This window comes from Oncorhynchus masou, chromosome 23 (genome assembly GCF_036934945.1).
Source record: "Oncorhynchus masou masou isolate Uvic2021 chromosome 23, UVic_Omas_1.1, whole genome shotgun sequence".
NCBI lineage: Eukaryota > Metazoa > Chordata > Actinopteri > Salmoniformes > Salmonidae > Oncorhynchus > Oncorhynchus masou.
The window spans coordinates 4,861,150-4,877,547 of NC_088234.1; the positions used below are offsets into that span (position 1 = coordinate 4,861,150).

General features: G+C 49.7%; 1 pseudogene; it reads left to right on the plus strand.

Annotated features, from left to right (window-relative positions):
• Window positions 1-1,236: 1,236 nt before the first annotated feature.
• LOC135510202 (serine/threonine-protein kinase DCLK2-like) overlaps window positions 1,237-16,398 on the plus strand; it is a 42,437-nt pseudogene continuing 27,275 nt past the window's right edge.

The following is a 16,398-nucleotide window of genomic DNA, read 5'->3' on the forward strand; positions in this document are numbered from 1 at the left end:
CCGTGGTGTTGAACCCTTATTGGTTAAGGTTGTAGAGCCGTGCACGGCCGTGGTGTTGAACCCTTATTGGTTCAGGTTGTAGAGCCTTGCACGGCCGTGGTGTTGAACCCTCAGCCGAGCGGACAGCTGGGGTCTGTGGGTGGGACCAGGGCCTTCTCCTAATAAATGCACTCTCTGACTGCTGTGCCACACCCAGTCAGTCAGAATACAACAGTCCAGTCATCACATACAGGGTTTAATAATTCATTACGTTAAGTGATTGCAGGAGGCTATTGTTATAGGTCTGTTTAGAACATGAGGAGAAGAATCCAATCAGAAGTAATTTCCTACCCGTTTTTAGAACGGTTACTATTAGCCTAACGTTGTCAAACATTCAATGGAAGAAAAACGATGTGAAGTCTGTTATAATTATGCTTCAGATGAGGTAGTAGACCGGTTAATGATTGAACTAACGGCGCTAGGACCCGGAAATAACCTGGCTCCTCCTCTCCTCCTTCTCCCCGGGAGCACGCGCTAGACGTTTGGGTCCTCTGCTCACCTGCTCGAGGAGCTCGCTATCCCCTAATACTAGCACAGCACCGGGGAGAGAATAGGACTGGGTTGTGATAATCACGCAGGACGCTCTTTGTCTCTGACTCGCTCTCTCCGCAGCTACGCTGTCTCGCGCCTGTCGCAACCCTGCCGTTGGGCACCGATCGCGCGTGTGCAGAACGTAGAAATTGTCGCACGCCCGGAATGAAATTAAAACATCGATGGTTGGTTGGTGACGTTTCTGCTTCCTAAATTTGGACTATTCGGGATTCCTGGATTCCTTCTTTTTTTTTTTTAACACTCGCGAATCCCAGGAATATCAAACCAGACGTGGCAGAGCGAGCCCATAGCAACCGATTCCCACCGTGAAGACACATCCGCTGTTAATCCACAGTCCAAGACAAATCAATGTCCTAGTATTCATCTATTCTAGTTAAACATATACTTTCTGACGGAGAACAATGTCCTAGGCTACAACGTTTGATTATAGAATTAACCTACAATTTCTCCATTTAGTCTACAAGGAGGTTGCCTGTCATGTGGACGTGGGATGCACTCTAGAGTAGTGTATTGATTGGTTAGAAAATAGCCTACACCGTTTCTTCAGCATCACGCTACAATAGACCGGTCAGATGATGATGATGATGATGCTACAGTAAGATGCTGGTGTGACGTGCTGGATCCCTTTTCTCCCTCTATACGCACCTCATCATCACCGCCCAGCCCAGCCCAGCGGCAGACAGACAGACAGACCTTCGGAGGAGGGCTGGACCGCTATTGGCTACAGTAAAACCGCCAACCGAACATGCTCACGTAGCAGCAGCAGCAGGAGCAGCATCAGTGTGTTAACAAGGAACCGGTAATCGCTAGGCTACAGACCATGCCCGGTGTAACCTATTATAAGGGGATGTTGACTGACTGACGAGTTGTGATTATCGTGAATAGATGGACGGTTAGGCTGCTCCCAGGGTCCCTTTTCATTCTACCACATGCTGATGATGACAATGGAATAAAAGGTTCGGTAACCGGGAGAAAATAACTGTGAATCTGTGTGAATCCATAGTTAACGGTAACCGCGATGTCTCTCAACAAGACTATCGAGCTGGAACATTTCGATGAACGGGACAAGGCTCGTCGTAGCCGGTCCACTCGCTCCACTGGTGCTTCTACCGGCGGGGGATCCGGTTCGAGAGGCAGCAGCCTGGTGCCAAGCCCCGCGCACAGCGCCAACTGCAGCTACTACCGCACGCGCACGCTGCAGACTCTCACCTCAGAGAAACGTGCCAAGAAGGTCAGGTTCTACCGGAATGGGGACAGGTATTTCAAGGGACTCGTGTATGCGGTCTCTAACGACAGGTTCCGGTCATATGATGCGCTGCTGATGGAGCTGACCCGGTCCCTGGCGGACAACCTGCACCTGCCTCAGGGCGTGCGCGCCATCTATACGGTGGACGGGATCAAGAAGATCACTTCTATGGATGAACTGGCAGAGGGTAAGAGAGAGTGTGTGCGTGTGTGTGCGTGTCTGTGTGTGTCTGCGTGCTTGCATGTGTGTGTGTGTGGGTATGTGTGTGCGTGCGTGTGTGTCTGTGTCCATCACATCTAAAAGTCTCACCTGAATTCGCATTTATCAGTTAATGTCCCCAGAAGGAGACAAATATATTAATCAATCAGTAATTCAAATGATCAATCAACCAATCTCTAGCCTGGATTAGGTAATGAGGAAGAACACCAACAAGCTCTCACTGTCTCACGTTTGTCCATAAACATCACATTTCATTCTGAATGGTTAATGATTGGGATAGGGTTATGATTGGTTAAGGTCTGGGATAGGGTTATGAATGGTTAAGATAAGGGTTAAGGTCTGGGATAGGGTTATGAATGGTTAAGGTCTGGGATAGGGTTGTGAATGGTTAAGGTCTGGGATAGGGTTATGAATGGTTAAGGTCTGGGATAGGGTTATGAATGGTTAAGGTCTGGGATAGGGTTATGAATGGTTAAGATAAGGGTTAAGGTCTGGGATAGGGTTATGAATGGTTAAGGTCTGGGATAGGGTTATGAATGGTTAAGGTTGGGGATAGGGTTATGAATGGTTAAGGTCTGGGATAGGGTTATGAATGGTTAAGGTCTGGGATAGGGTTATGAATGGTTAAGGTCTGGGATAGGGTTATGAATGGTTAAGATAAGGGTTAAGGTCTGGGATAGGGTTATGAAGGGTTAAGGTTGGGGATAGAGATATGAATGGTTAAGGTTCAGGATAGAGATATGAATGGTTAAGTTAAAGGTTAAGGTTTGGGAAAGGGGTTAAAAAAGGCTAGTGGCGAGCACTGGGATTGAACACACAACCCTCGGAGTCGGAGCTCGGTGTTAACCGCAAGCCTACCTGATGGTTAGAGCGTTCACTCCGAGTGGACGGTTTTTAAGTCATCTCCCGACATCCTTGGTACCTGGACAGACATCGAATTTTGCCTTGGATCCTGAATGACCTGACCTTTACCCCCCCCCCCCCCCCCAACACACACCCACCCACCCACTCACTCACCCACCCACCATGTGTAATCATGGAAAGTTCCCTGGAAATGGAAAAACAGTCTCTTGTTCCATTAACGGTCGCTCTACCCGGTAAACGTGATGGAGCCAGCCAGGATGTAGAGTAGCGGTAAGTGCTGCTCTTACCGGGTCAATGAGTGGGCAGGGTTTAGAGAGAGACTGGCAGTATAGGTCACATCGACTGACATGCCCTGTCTGTGTCTCAGTGTTGAGGCCACTCTGGCTGCATAGACTATACAACCCTCCTCCTCTTCCTCCTCTTCATCTCAATAGACTATAGAACTCTCCTCCTCCTCTTCCTCTTCATCTTCATCTCAATAGACTATAAAACCCTCCTCCTCCTCCTCCTCCTCCTCTTCATCTCAATAGACTATAGAACCCTCCTCCTCCTCCTCTTCATCTCATTAGACTATAGAACCCTCCTCCCCCTCCTCCTCCTCTTCATCTCAATAGACTACAGAACCCTCCTCCTCCTCCTCTTCATCTCAATAGACTATAGAAACCTCCTCCTCCTCCTCTCTTCATCTCAATAGACTACAGAACCCTCCTCCTCCTCTTCATCTCAATAGACTATAGAACCCTCCTCCTCCTCCTCCTCCTCCTCTTCATCTCAATAGACTATAGAACCCTCCTCTTCCTCCTCTTCATCTCAATAGACTACACAACCCTCCTCCTCTTCATCTGAATAGACTATAGAACCCTCCTCCTCCTCCTCCATCTCAATAGACTATAGAACCCTCCTCCTCCTCCTCCTCCTCCTCTTCATCTCAATAGACTATAGAACCCTCCTCCTCTTCCTCCTCTTCATCTCAATAGACTACACAACCCTCCTCCTCTTCATCTGAATAGACTATAGAACCCTCCTCCTCCTCCTCCATCTCAATAGACTATAGAACCCTCCTCCTCCTCCTCCTTCATCTCAATAGACTATAGAACCCTCCTCCTCCTTCATCTCAATAGACTATAGAACCCTCCCCCCCTCTTCATCTCAATAGACTATAGAACCCTCCTCCTCCATCTCAATAGACTATAGGACCCTCCTCCTCCTCCTCCTTCATCTCAATAGACTATAGAACCCTCCTCCTCCTTCATCTCAATAGACTATAGAACCCTCCTCCTCCTCTTCATCTCAATAGACTATAGAACCCTCCTCCTCCTCCTCTCCTTCATCTCAATAGACTATAGAACCCTCCTCCTCCTCCTCCTCTTCATCTCAATAGACTATAGAACCCTCCTCCTCCTCCTCCTTCATCTCAATAGACTATAGAACCCTCCTCCTCCTCCATCTCAATAGACTATAGAACCCTACCCCCTCTTCATCTCAACAGACTATAGAACCCTCCTCCTCCTCTCCTTCATCTCAATAGACTATAGAACCCTCCTCCTCCTCCTCTTCATCTCAATAGACTATAGAACCCTCCTCCTCCTCCTCTTCATCTCAATAGACTATAGAACCCTCCTCCTCCTCTTCATCTCAATAGACTATAGAACCCTCCTCCTCCCCCTTTCAAAAGACTATAGAACCCTCCTCCTCCTCCATCTCAATAGACTATAGAACCCTCCTCCTCCTCCTCCTTCATCTCAATAGACTATAGAACCCTCCTCCTCCTCCTCTTCATCTCAATAGACTATAGAACCCTCCTCCTCCTCCTCTCCATCTCAATAGACTATAGAACCCTCCTCCTCCTCCTCCTCCTCCTCCTTCATCTCAATAGACTATAGAACCCTCCTCCTCCTCCTCCTCATCTCAATAGACTATAGAACCCTCCTCCTCCTCCTCTTCATCTCAATAGACTATAGAACCCTCCTCCTCCTCTCCCTTTCAATAGACTATAGAACCCTCCTCCTCCTCCTCCATCTCAATAGACTATAGAACCCTCCTCCTCCTCCTCTTCATCTCAATAGACTATAGAACCCTCCTCCTCCTCCTCTCCCTTTCAATAGACTATAGAACCCTCCTCCTCCTCCTCTCCATCTCAATAGACTATAGAACCCTCCTCCTCCTCCTCTTCATCTCAATAGACTATAGAACCCTCCTCCTCCTCCTCTCCATCTCAATAGACTATAGAACCCTCCTCCTCCTCCTCCATCTCAATAGACTATAGAACCCTCCTCCTCCTCCTCTCCATCTCAATAGACTATAGAACCCTCCTCCTCCTCTTCATCTCAATAGACTATAGAACCCTCCTCCTCTCCTTCATCTCAATAGACTATAGAACCCTCCTCCTCCATCTCAATAGACTATATATCCCTCCTCCTCCTCTTCATCTCAATAGACTATATATCCCTCCTCTTCCTCTTCATCTCAATAGACTATAGAACCCTCCTCCTCCTCCTTCATCTCAATAGACTATAGAACCCTCCTCCTCCTCCTCCTTCATCTCAATAGACTATAGAACCCTCCTCCTCCTCCTTCATCTCAATAGACTATATATCCCTCCTCCTCCTCTTCATCTCAATAGACTATAGAACCCTCCTCCTCCTCCTTCATCTCAATAGACTATAGAACCCTCCTCCTCCTCTTCATCTCAATAGACTATAGAACCCTCCTCCTCCTCCTCCTTCATCTTAATAGACTATAGAACCCTCCTCCCCCTCCTTCATCTCAATAGACAAAAGAACCCTCCTCTCCTTCATATCAATAGACTATAGAACCCTCCTCCTCCTTCATCTCAATAGACTATAGAACCCTCCTTCATCTCAATAGACTATAGAACCCTCCTCCTTCATCTCAATAGACTATAGAACCCTCCTCCTCCTTCATCTCAATAGACTATAGAACCCTCCTTCATCTCAATAGACTATAGAATCCTCCTCCTCCTCATCTCAATAGACTATAGAACCCTCCTCCATCTCAATAGACTATAGAACCCTCCTCCTTCATCTCAATAGACTATAGAACCCTCCTCCTCCTCCTCATCTCAATAGACTATAGAACCCTCCTCCTCCTCCTCTTCATCTCAATAGACTATAGAACCCTCCTCCTCTTCATCTCAATAGACTATAGAACCCTCCTCCTCTTCATCTCAATAGACTATAGAACACTCCTCCTCCTCTCCTTCATCTCAATAGACTATAGAGCCCTCCCCCTCCTTCATCTCAATAGACTATAGAACACTCCTCCTCCTCCTCTCCATCTCAATAGACTATAGAACCCTCCTCCTCCTCTCCATCTCAATAGACTATAGAACCCTCCTCCCCCTCCTCCTCCTCCTCCTTCATCTCAATACACTATAGAACCCTCCTCCTTCATCTCAATAGATTATAGAACCCTCCTCCTCCTTCATCTCAATAGACTTTAGAACCCTCCTCCTCCTCCTTCATCTCAATAGACTATTGAACCCTCCTCCTCCTCCTCTTCATCTCAATAGACTTTAGAACCCTCCTCCTCCTCCTCCTTCATCTCAATAGACTATTGAACCCTCCTCCTCCTCCTCTTCATCTCAATAGACTTTAGAACCCTCCTCCTCCTCCTCCTCCTTCTCAATAGACTATAGAACCCTCCTCCTCTTCATCTCAATAGATTATAGAACCCTCCTCCTCCTCCTCTCCATCTCAATAGACTATAGAACCCTCCTCCTCCTCCTCTTCATCTCAATAGACTTTAGAACCCTCCTCCTCCTCCTCCTTCATCTCAATAGACTATAGAACCCTCCTCCTCCTCCTCTTCATCTCAATAGACTATAGATCCCTCCTCCTCATCTTCATCTCAATAGACTATAGAACCCTCCTCCTCCATCTCAATAGACTATAGAACCCTCCTCCTCTTCATCTCAATAGACTATAGAACCCTCCTCCTCCTCCTCTTCATCTCAATAGACTATAGAACCCTCCTCTTCATCTCAATAGACTATAGAACCCTCCCCTCCTTCATCTCAATAGACTATAGAACACTCCTCCTCCTCCTCTCCATCTCAATAGACTATAGAACCCTCCTCCTCCTCCTCTCCATCTCAATAGACTATAGAACCCTCCTCCCCCTCCTCCTCCTCCTCCTTCATCTCAATACACTATAGAACCCTCCTCCTTCATCTCAATAGACTTTAGAACCCTCCTCCTCCTACTCCTTCATCTCAATAGACTATTGAACCCTCCTCCTCCTCTTCATCTCAATAGACTTTAGAACCCTCCTCCTCCTCCTTCTTCTCAATAGACTATAGAACCCTCCTCCTCCTCCTCTCCATCTCAATAGACTATAGAACCCTCCTCCTCCTCCTCTTCATCTCAATAGATTATAGAACCCTCCTCCTCCTCCTCTCCATCCCAATAGACTATTGAACCCTCCTCCTCCTCCTCTTCATCTCAATAGACTTTAGAACCCTCCTCCTCCTCCTCCTTCATCTCAATAGACTATAGAACCCTCCTCCTCCTCCTCTTCATCTCAGTAGACTATAGATCCCTCCTCCTCATCTTCATCTCAATAGACTATAGAACCCTCCTCCTCTTCATCTCAATAGACTTTAGAACCCTCCTCCTCCTCCTCCATCTCAATAGACTATAGAACCCTCCTCCTCCTCCTCTTCATCTCAATAGACTATAGATCCCTCCTCCTCATCTTCATCTCAATAGACTATAGATCCCTCCTCCTCCTCTTCATCTCAATAGACTTTAGAACCCTCCTCCTCCTCCATCTCAATAGACTATAGAACCCTCCTCCTCTCCATCTCAATAGACTATAGAACACTCCTCCTCCTCTCCTTCATCTCAATAGACTATAGAACCCTCCCCCTCCTTCATCTCAATAGACTATAGAACACTCCTCCTCCTCCTCTCCATCTCAATAGACTATAGAACCCTCCTCCTCCTCTCCATCTCAATAGACTATAGAACCCTCCTCCCCCTCCTCCTCCTTCATCTCAATAGATTATAGAACCCTCCTCCTCCTTCATCTCAATAGACTTTAGAACTCTCCTCCTCCATCTCAATAGACTATTGAACCCTCCTCTCAATAGACTATAGAACCCTCCTCTTCTCCATCTCAATAGACTATAGAATCTTCCTCCTCGTCCTCCATCTCAATAGACTATAGAACCCTCCTCCTCTTCATCTCAATAGACTATAGAACCCTCCTCCTCTTCATCTCAATAGACTATAGAACCCTCCTCCTCTTCATCTCAATAGACTATAGAACCCTCCTCTTCATCTCAATAGACTATAGAACCCTCCTCCATCTCAATAGACTATAGAACCCTCCTCCTCCTTTTCATCTCAATAGACTATAGAACCCTCCTCCTCTTCATCTCAATAGACTATAGAACCCTCCTCTTCCTCTTCATCTCAATAGACTATAGAACCCTCCTCTTCCTCTTCATCTCAATAGACTATAGAACCCTCCTCCTCCTCCATCTCAATAGACTATAGAACCCTCCTCCTCTTCATCTCAATAGACTATAGAACCCTCCTCCTCCTCTTCATCTCAATAGACTATAGAACCGTCCTCCTCTTCATCTCAATAGACTATAGAACCCTCCTCTTCATCTCAATAGACTATAGAACCCTCCTCCTCCTCCATCTCAATAGACTATAGAACCCTCCTCCTCCTCTTCATCTCAATAGACTATAGAACCCTCCTCTTCATCTCAATAGACTATAGAACCCTCCTCCTCCTCCATCTCAATAGACTATAGAACCCTCCTCCTCCTTTTCATCTCAATAGACTATAGAACCCTCCTCCTCTTCATCTCAATAGACTATAGAACCCTCCTCTTCCTCTCCATCTCAATAGACTATAGAACCCTCCTCTTCCTCTTCATCTCAATAGACTATAGAACCCTCCTCCATCTCAATAGACTATAGAACCCTCCTCCTCTTCATCTCAATAGACTATAGAACCCTCCTCCTCATCTTCATCTCAATAGACTATAGAACCCTCCTCCTCCTCCATCTCAATAGACTATAGAACCCTCCTCCTCTTCATCTCAATAGACTATAGAACCCTCCTCCTCCTCTTCATCTCAATAGACTATAGAACCCTCCTCCTCTTCATCTCAATAGACTATAGAACCCTCCTCCTCCTCCATCTCAATAGACTATAGAACCCTCCTCCTCCTCTTCATCTCAATAGACTATAGAACCCTCCTCTTCATCTCAATAGACTATAGAACCCTCCTCCTCCTCCATCTCAATAGACTATAGAACCCTCCTCCTCTTCATCTCAATAGACTATAGAACCCTCCTCTTCCTCTTCATCTCAATAGACTATAGAACCCTCCTCCTCCTCCATCTCAATAGACTATAGCACCCTCCCCCTCCCCCTCCTCCTCTTCATCTCAATAGACTATAGATCCCTCCTCCTCCTCCATCTCAATAGACTATAGAACCCTCCTCCTCCTCCTCCTTCATCTCAATAGACTATAGAACCCTCCTCCCCCTCCTCTCCTTCATCTCAATAGACTATAGAACCCTCCTCCTCCTCCTCTTAATCTCAATAGACTATAGAACCCTCCTCCCCCTCCTCTCCTTCATCTCAATAGACTATAGAACCCTCCTCCTCTTCCTCCTTATTTCGCTTCTCCCCCAAAAGTTCACCTGGTGATGAAGAGTGTAACTCAACCTGGTCAGTAACTTGCTCAGTAGAAACACCCAAAAGTTAATTTACTGGAATTAAAGGGGTGTGGTCATTTTTTTTGTCTACAAAGCAATTATTCTAAAATGACCCAAAATAAGAAGAGAACATTATGCCTGATTAAACTAAGCCCAGGTTCCCGTGGGAACAGTGACAGGTGAGAGGATTATGCAAAAATGGCCCAACGTGCTTGACTAGCACTGTCATTACCTTATGCAAATAGGACTGTAACACACACACACAAACCACACACGCACCACGGCACACACACACTCCACACTGGCAGAAATGCATTCACTATCTATCCTCCAGGTATTTGAATAGCTACCAATGTCACCAAGTACCAAGGTCAAACAGTGTTATCAAAGAATACAGGAGAATACAGTAGAGGAGAGGAGAGGGGAGAGGAGAGAGGAGAGGAGAGGGAGAGGAGAGAGAGAGGAGAGGAGGGGGGAGAGGAGAGGAGGGGGGCAGAGGAGGAGGAGGAGGGGGTAGAGGAGAGGAGGAGGGGGTAGAGGAGGGGGGGGGGTAGAGGAGGGGAGAGGGGGTAGAGGATGGGAGAGCGGGGTAGAGGAGAGGAGGAGGGGGTAGAGGAGAGGAGGAGGGGGGAGAGGAGGGGAGAGGGGGTAGAGGGGAGGGGAGAGGAGAGGGGGAGGGGAGTTGGAGGAGGGGGTAGAGGAGAGGAGGAGGGGGTAGAGAGGAGGGGAGGGGGGTAGAGGAGGGGGAGGGGGGGGTAGAGGAGGGGGAGGGGGGGTAGAGGAGGGGAGGGGGGGGGGTAGAGGATGGGAGAGGGGGTAGAGGAGAGGAGGAGGGGGGGTAGAGGAGGGGAGGGGGGTAGAGGAGGGGAGAAGAAAGGGGAGGAGGAGGGGAGAGAATAAGAAGGAGAGGAGGAAATGGGGGAGAGGGGGTAGAGGAGGAGATGAGGGGAGGAGGAGAGGTGTGCAGAAATTCCTTTTAAGGTAGCAACGGCGAGCACTCCAAGGAGATGCAGTCCTAAAACAGAGGTTGGTATGATAGATGTGATGAAGCCTGACACCAAGGCTGCATCAGAAATAGCACCCTATTCTGTCTGTAGTGCACGATGGGCCCCCAGTCTGTAGTGCACTATGGCCCCCAGTCTGTAGTGCACTATGGCCCCCAGTCTGTAGTGCACTATGGGCCCCCAGTCTGTAGTGCACGATGGGCCCCCAGTCTGTAGTGCACTATGGCCCCCAGTCTGTAGTGCACTATGGGCCCCCAGTCTGTAGTGCACTACTGTTGACCAGAGACTATTGGCCCCCAGTCTGTAGTGCACTACTGTTGACCAGAGACTATTGGCCCCCAGTCTGTAGTGCACGATGGGCCCCCAGTCTGTAGTGCACGATGGGCCCCCAGTCTGTAGTGCACGATGGGCCCCCAGTCTGTAGTGCACTATGGGCCCCCAGTCTGTAGTGCACTATGGCCCCCAGTCTGTAGTGCACGATGGGCCCCCAGTCTGTAGTGCACTATGGCCCCCAGTCTGTAGTGCACTATGGGCCCCCAGTCTGTAGTGCACGATGGGCCCCCAGTCTGTAGTGCACTATGGCCCCCAGTCTGTAGTGCACTATGGGCCCCCAGTCTGTAGTGCACTACTGTTGACCAGAGACTATTGGCCCCCAGTCTGTAGTGCACTACTGTTGACCAGAGACTATTGGCCCCCAGTCTGTAGTGCACTACTGTTGACCAGAGACTATTGGCCCCCAGTCTGTAGTGCACGATGGGCCCCCAGTCTGTAGTGCACGATGGGCCCCCAGTCTGTAGTGCACGATGGGCCCCCAGTCTGTAGTGCACTATGGGCCCCCAGTCTGTAGTGCATTATGGGCCCCCAGTCTGTAGTGCATTATGGGCCCCCAGTCTGTAGTGCACGATGGGCCCCCAGTCTGTAGTGCACGATGGGCCCCCAGTCTGTAGTGCACTATGGGCCCCCTGTCTGTAGTGCACTATGGGCCCCCTGTCTGTAGTGCATTATGGGCCCCCAGTCTGTAGTGCACTATGGGCCCCCAGTCTGTAGTGCATTATGGGCCCCCAGTCTGTAGTGCACGATGGGCCCCCAGTCTGTAGTGCACGATGGGCCCCCAGTCTGTAGTGCACTATGGCCCCCAGTCTGTAGTGCACGATGGGCCCCCAGTCTGTAGTGCACTATGGCCCCCAGTCTGTAGTGCACTATGGCCCCAGTCTGTAGTGCACGATGGGCCCCCAGTCTGTAGTGCACTATGGCCCCCAGTCTGTAGTGCACTATGGGCCCCCAGTCTGTAGTGCACTATGGGCCCCCAGTCTGTAGTGCACTATGGCCCCCAGTCTGTAGTGCACGATGGGCCCCCAGTCTGTAGTGCACTATGGGCCCCCTGTCTGTAGTGCACTATGGGCCCCCAGTCTGTAGTGCATTATGGGCCCCCAGTCTGTAGTGCATTATGGGCCCCCAGTCTGTAGTGCAATATGGGCCCCCAGTCTGTAGTGCATTATGGGCCCCCAGTCTGTAGTGCACGATTGGCCCCCAGTCTGTAGTGCACTATGGACCCCCAGTTTGTAGTGCACGATGGGCCCCCAGTCTGTAGTGCACTATGTAGGGAATAGGGTGCTATTTTAGGATGCCCCCAATACAGCCTCTTCTGCTCTGTTCACTCTGCTCCTGAGGAGGGAGATCGCTCTGACACACACACACACACACACACACACACACACACACACACACACCTGGAGGAGAGACACTATGAATACATCACACACACACACACACACGCACACACACACCTGGAGGAGAGACACTATGAATACATCACACACACACACACATGCACACACACACACGCACACGCACACACACACACACACACAGTCTGCGGTGTGACCTCTGAGTTTGATATGCAATACTGCCTCGCCATATCACATGAAAGACATCTAGTCATGTTTTGAAGAGATAGAGGTTGTGATGGATACCAGAGTATTGAACTGGGACGAGTGTCTGTCCTCCAGGTGTGGTGTGTGTGTGTGTGTGTGTGTGTGTGTGTGTGTGTGTGTGTGTGTGTGTGTGTGTGTGTGTGTGATATATTCATGATGTCTCTCCTCCCAGGTGACTGCTACGTGTGTGCGTCCAACGAGCCCTATCGTAAACTGGACTACACCAAGATCAACAACCCAAACTGGAAGCCCGGTGTTACCACTGGCACCTCTAGTGGTTCCCCTACTGCCCCTGGGACGAGGTCTGGGTCTGGGTCGGGCCCGGGCCCGGGCGGTCAACAGCTGGTCAGAGAGAGTAATGACTTTATAAAACCGAAGCTGGTCACGGTGATTCGTAGTGGAGTGAAGCCCAGGAAAGCAGTCAGGATTTTATTGAACAAGAAGACGGCGCATTCCTTCGACCAGGTTCTGGAGGATATCACCGAAGCCATCAAACTGGACTCTGGTGCTGTCAAGAGGCTTTATACACTGGATGGGAAACAGGTAGGATGGGAAACGGGTAGGACGGGAAACAGGTAGGACGGGAAACAGGTAGGACGGGAAACGGGTAGGACGGGAAACGGGTAGGACGGGAAACGGGTAGGATGGGAAACGGGTAGGATGGGAAACAGGTAGGACGGGAAACGGGTAGGATGGGAAACAGGTAGAATGGGAAACAGGTAGGATAAGAAACAGGAAGGACGGGAAACAGGTAGGACGGGTAGGACGGGAAACAGGTAGGATGGGAAACAGGTAGGACGGGAAACAGGTAGGACGGGAAACCGGTAGGACGGGAAACGGGTAGGAAGGGAAACGGGTAGGACGGGAATCGGGTAGGACGGGAAACCGGTAGGACGGGAAACGGGTAGGACGGGGAATGGGTAGGACGGGAAACGGGTAGGACGGGTAGGATGGGAAACAGGTACGACGGGAAACGGGTAGGACGGGAAACAGGTAGGACGGGAAACGGGAAGGACGGGAAACGGGTAGGACGGGAATCGGGTAGGACGGGAATCGGGTAGGACCGGAAACGGGTAGGACGGGAAACGGGTAGGACGGGAAACGGGTAGGACGGGAAACGGGTAGGACGGGAAACGGGTAGGACGGGAAACAGGTAGGACGGGAAACAGGTATTACGGTAGGACGGGAAACAGGTAGGACGGAAAACGGGTAGGATGGGAAACAGGTAGGACGGGAAACAGGTAGGACGGTAGGACGGGAAACAGGTAGGACGGGAAACGGGTAGGACGGGAAACGGGTAGGATGGGAAACAGGTAGGATGGGAAACAGGTAAGGGGGGTAGGACAGGAAACATGTAGGACGGGAAACAGGTAGGACGGGTAGGACGGGAAACAGGTAGGACTGGAAACGGGTAGGACGGGAAACGGGTAGGATGGGAAACAGGTAGGATGGGAAACCGGTAGGACGGGAAACGGGTAGGACGGGAAACGGGTAGGGACGGGAAACGGGTAGGACGGGGAAAGCGGGTAGGACGGGAAACGGGTAGGACGGGAAACGGGTAGGACGGGAAACTGGTAGGACGGGAAACGGGTAGGACGGGAAACGGGTAGGACGGGAAACGGGTAGGACGGGAAACCGGTACGACGGGAAACGGGTAGGACGGGAAACGGGTAGGACGGGAAACGGGTAGGACGGGAAACGGGTAGGACGGGAAACCGGTACGACGGGAAACGGGTAGGACGGGAAACGGGTAGGAGGGGAAACAGGTAGGACGGGAAACCGGTAGGATGGGAAGCCGGTAGGACGAGAAACAGGAAGGATGGGAAACAGGTAGGACGGGAAACGGGTAGGACGGGAAACAGGTAGGACGGGAAACGGGTAGGACGGGTAGGAGCGGAAACAGGTAGTACGGGAAACAGGTAGGACGGGTAGGACGGGAAACGGGTAGGACAGAAAGGGAGTGTGTGTGTTTTTAACATTTTTTATTTAACCTTTTTTTTTAACTAGACAAGTCAGTTAAAATAACTAATTCTTATTTTCAATGACGGCCTTGGAACAGTGGGTTAACTGCCTTGTTCAGGGGAACAGTGGGTTAACTGCCTTGTTCAGGGGAACAGTGGGTTAACTGCCTTGTTCAGGGGAACAGTGGGTTAACTGCCTTGTTCAGGGGAACAGTGGGTTAACTGCCTTGTTCAAGGGAACAGTGGGTTAACTGCCTTGTTCAGGGGAACAGTGGGTTAACTGCCTTGTTCAGGGGAACAGTGGGTTAACTGCCGGTTCAGGGGAACAGTGGGTTAACTGCCTTGTTCAGGGGAACAGTGGGTTAACTGGTCTAGGAACAGTGGGTTAACTGCCTTGTTCAGGGGAACAGTGGGGTTAACTGCCTTGTTCAGGGGAACAGTGGGTTACCTGCCTTGTTCAGGGGCAGAACAACAGATTTTTACCTTGCCAGCTCGGGGTTTCAATCTTGCAACTTTTCGGTTACTAGTCCAAGGCTACCTGCCATGTGTTCAGTGTGTGTGTTCAGTGTGTGTGTTCAGTGTGTGTGTTCAGTGTGTGACAAAAACTGTGGATATACAGTATATGTATATGAAAAGGAGAGAGACAGAGAGATGTATTTATCTGTGTCAATAAGCATTAGAGACAGAGAGACAGTGCTCCGTCTGTCTGTGTTCTGTATGTTCTAGAATGGGGACTAATTGAAGAATGCTGCTATTCTAGAACGTCCCATCTCTGTGACAACGCATTAGAATCAGAACCTTCATCACCCCTTAACTTTACTGCTATTCAAGTTGTTATTCTAGAACGTCTCATCTCTGTGACAACGCATTAGAATCAGACAGACAGTGGAATCGGTTCCTGGGTGACATTGTGGGACCCGAAACAAATGGCCGTAACACAAAATAACATTATTAACCGGTTCCCATGCTTTTAAAATAACGGTTCTGTTCTGGAACAGAATGGATCACTTTTATTCATGGTTCTGGTTCTGTTCGTCAAGTTTCCAGTTTTCTGTTCTGTTCCCTGAACCAGTTGAGAGAGTGGGGCCCAGAACAAACTGAAAGGAGAGCGGGGCCCAGAACAAACTGAAAACCAGTTCCTACCCCGAATACTAACATTAGAATGGGTTGAGAGCTAGATTTAATAGTAGTTCTTTCTGAAGAAGATGAATAAGTGTTCTGGGCCCCACTCTCCTTTCAGTTTGTTCTGGGCCCCTCCCTCCTTTCAGTTTGTTCTGGGCACCGCTCTCCTTTCAGTTTGTTCTGGGCCCCTCCCTCCTTTCAGTTTGTTTTTGGCCCCTCCCTCCTTTCATTTTGTTCTGGGCCCCTCCCTCCTTTCAGTTTTTTCTGGGCCCCACCCTCCTTTCAGTTTGTTCCGGGCCCCTCACTCTGTTAAGTTTGTTCTGGGCCCCTCCCTCCTTTCAGTTTGTTCTGGGCCCCTCCCTCCTTTCATTTTGTTCTGGGCCCCTCCCTCCTTTCAGTTTGTTCTGGGCCCCTCCCTCCTTTCAGTTTGTTCTGGGCCCCTCCCTCCTTTCAGTTTGTTCTGGGCCCCACTCTCCTTTTAGTTTGTTCTGGGCCCCGCTCTCCTTTCAGTTTGTTCTGGGCCCCGCTCTCCTTTCAGTTTGTTCTGGGCCCCGCTCTCCTTTCAGTTTGTTCTGGGCCCCACTCTCCTTTCAGTTTGTTCTGGGCCTCGCTCTCCTTTCAGTTTGTTCTGGGCCCCACTCTCCTTTCAGTTTGTTCTGGGCCTCGCTCTCTTTTCAGTTTGTTCTGGGCCCCGCTCTCCTTTCAGTTTGTTCTGGGCCCCGCTCTCTTTTCAGTTTGTTCTGGGCCCCGCTC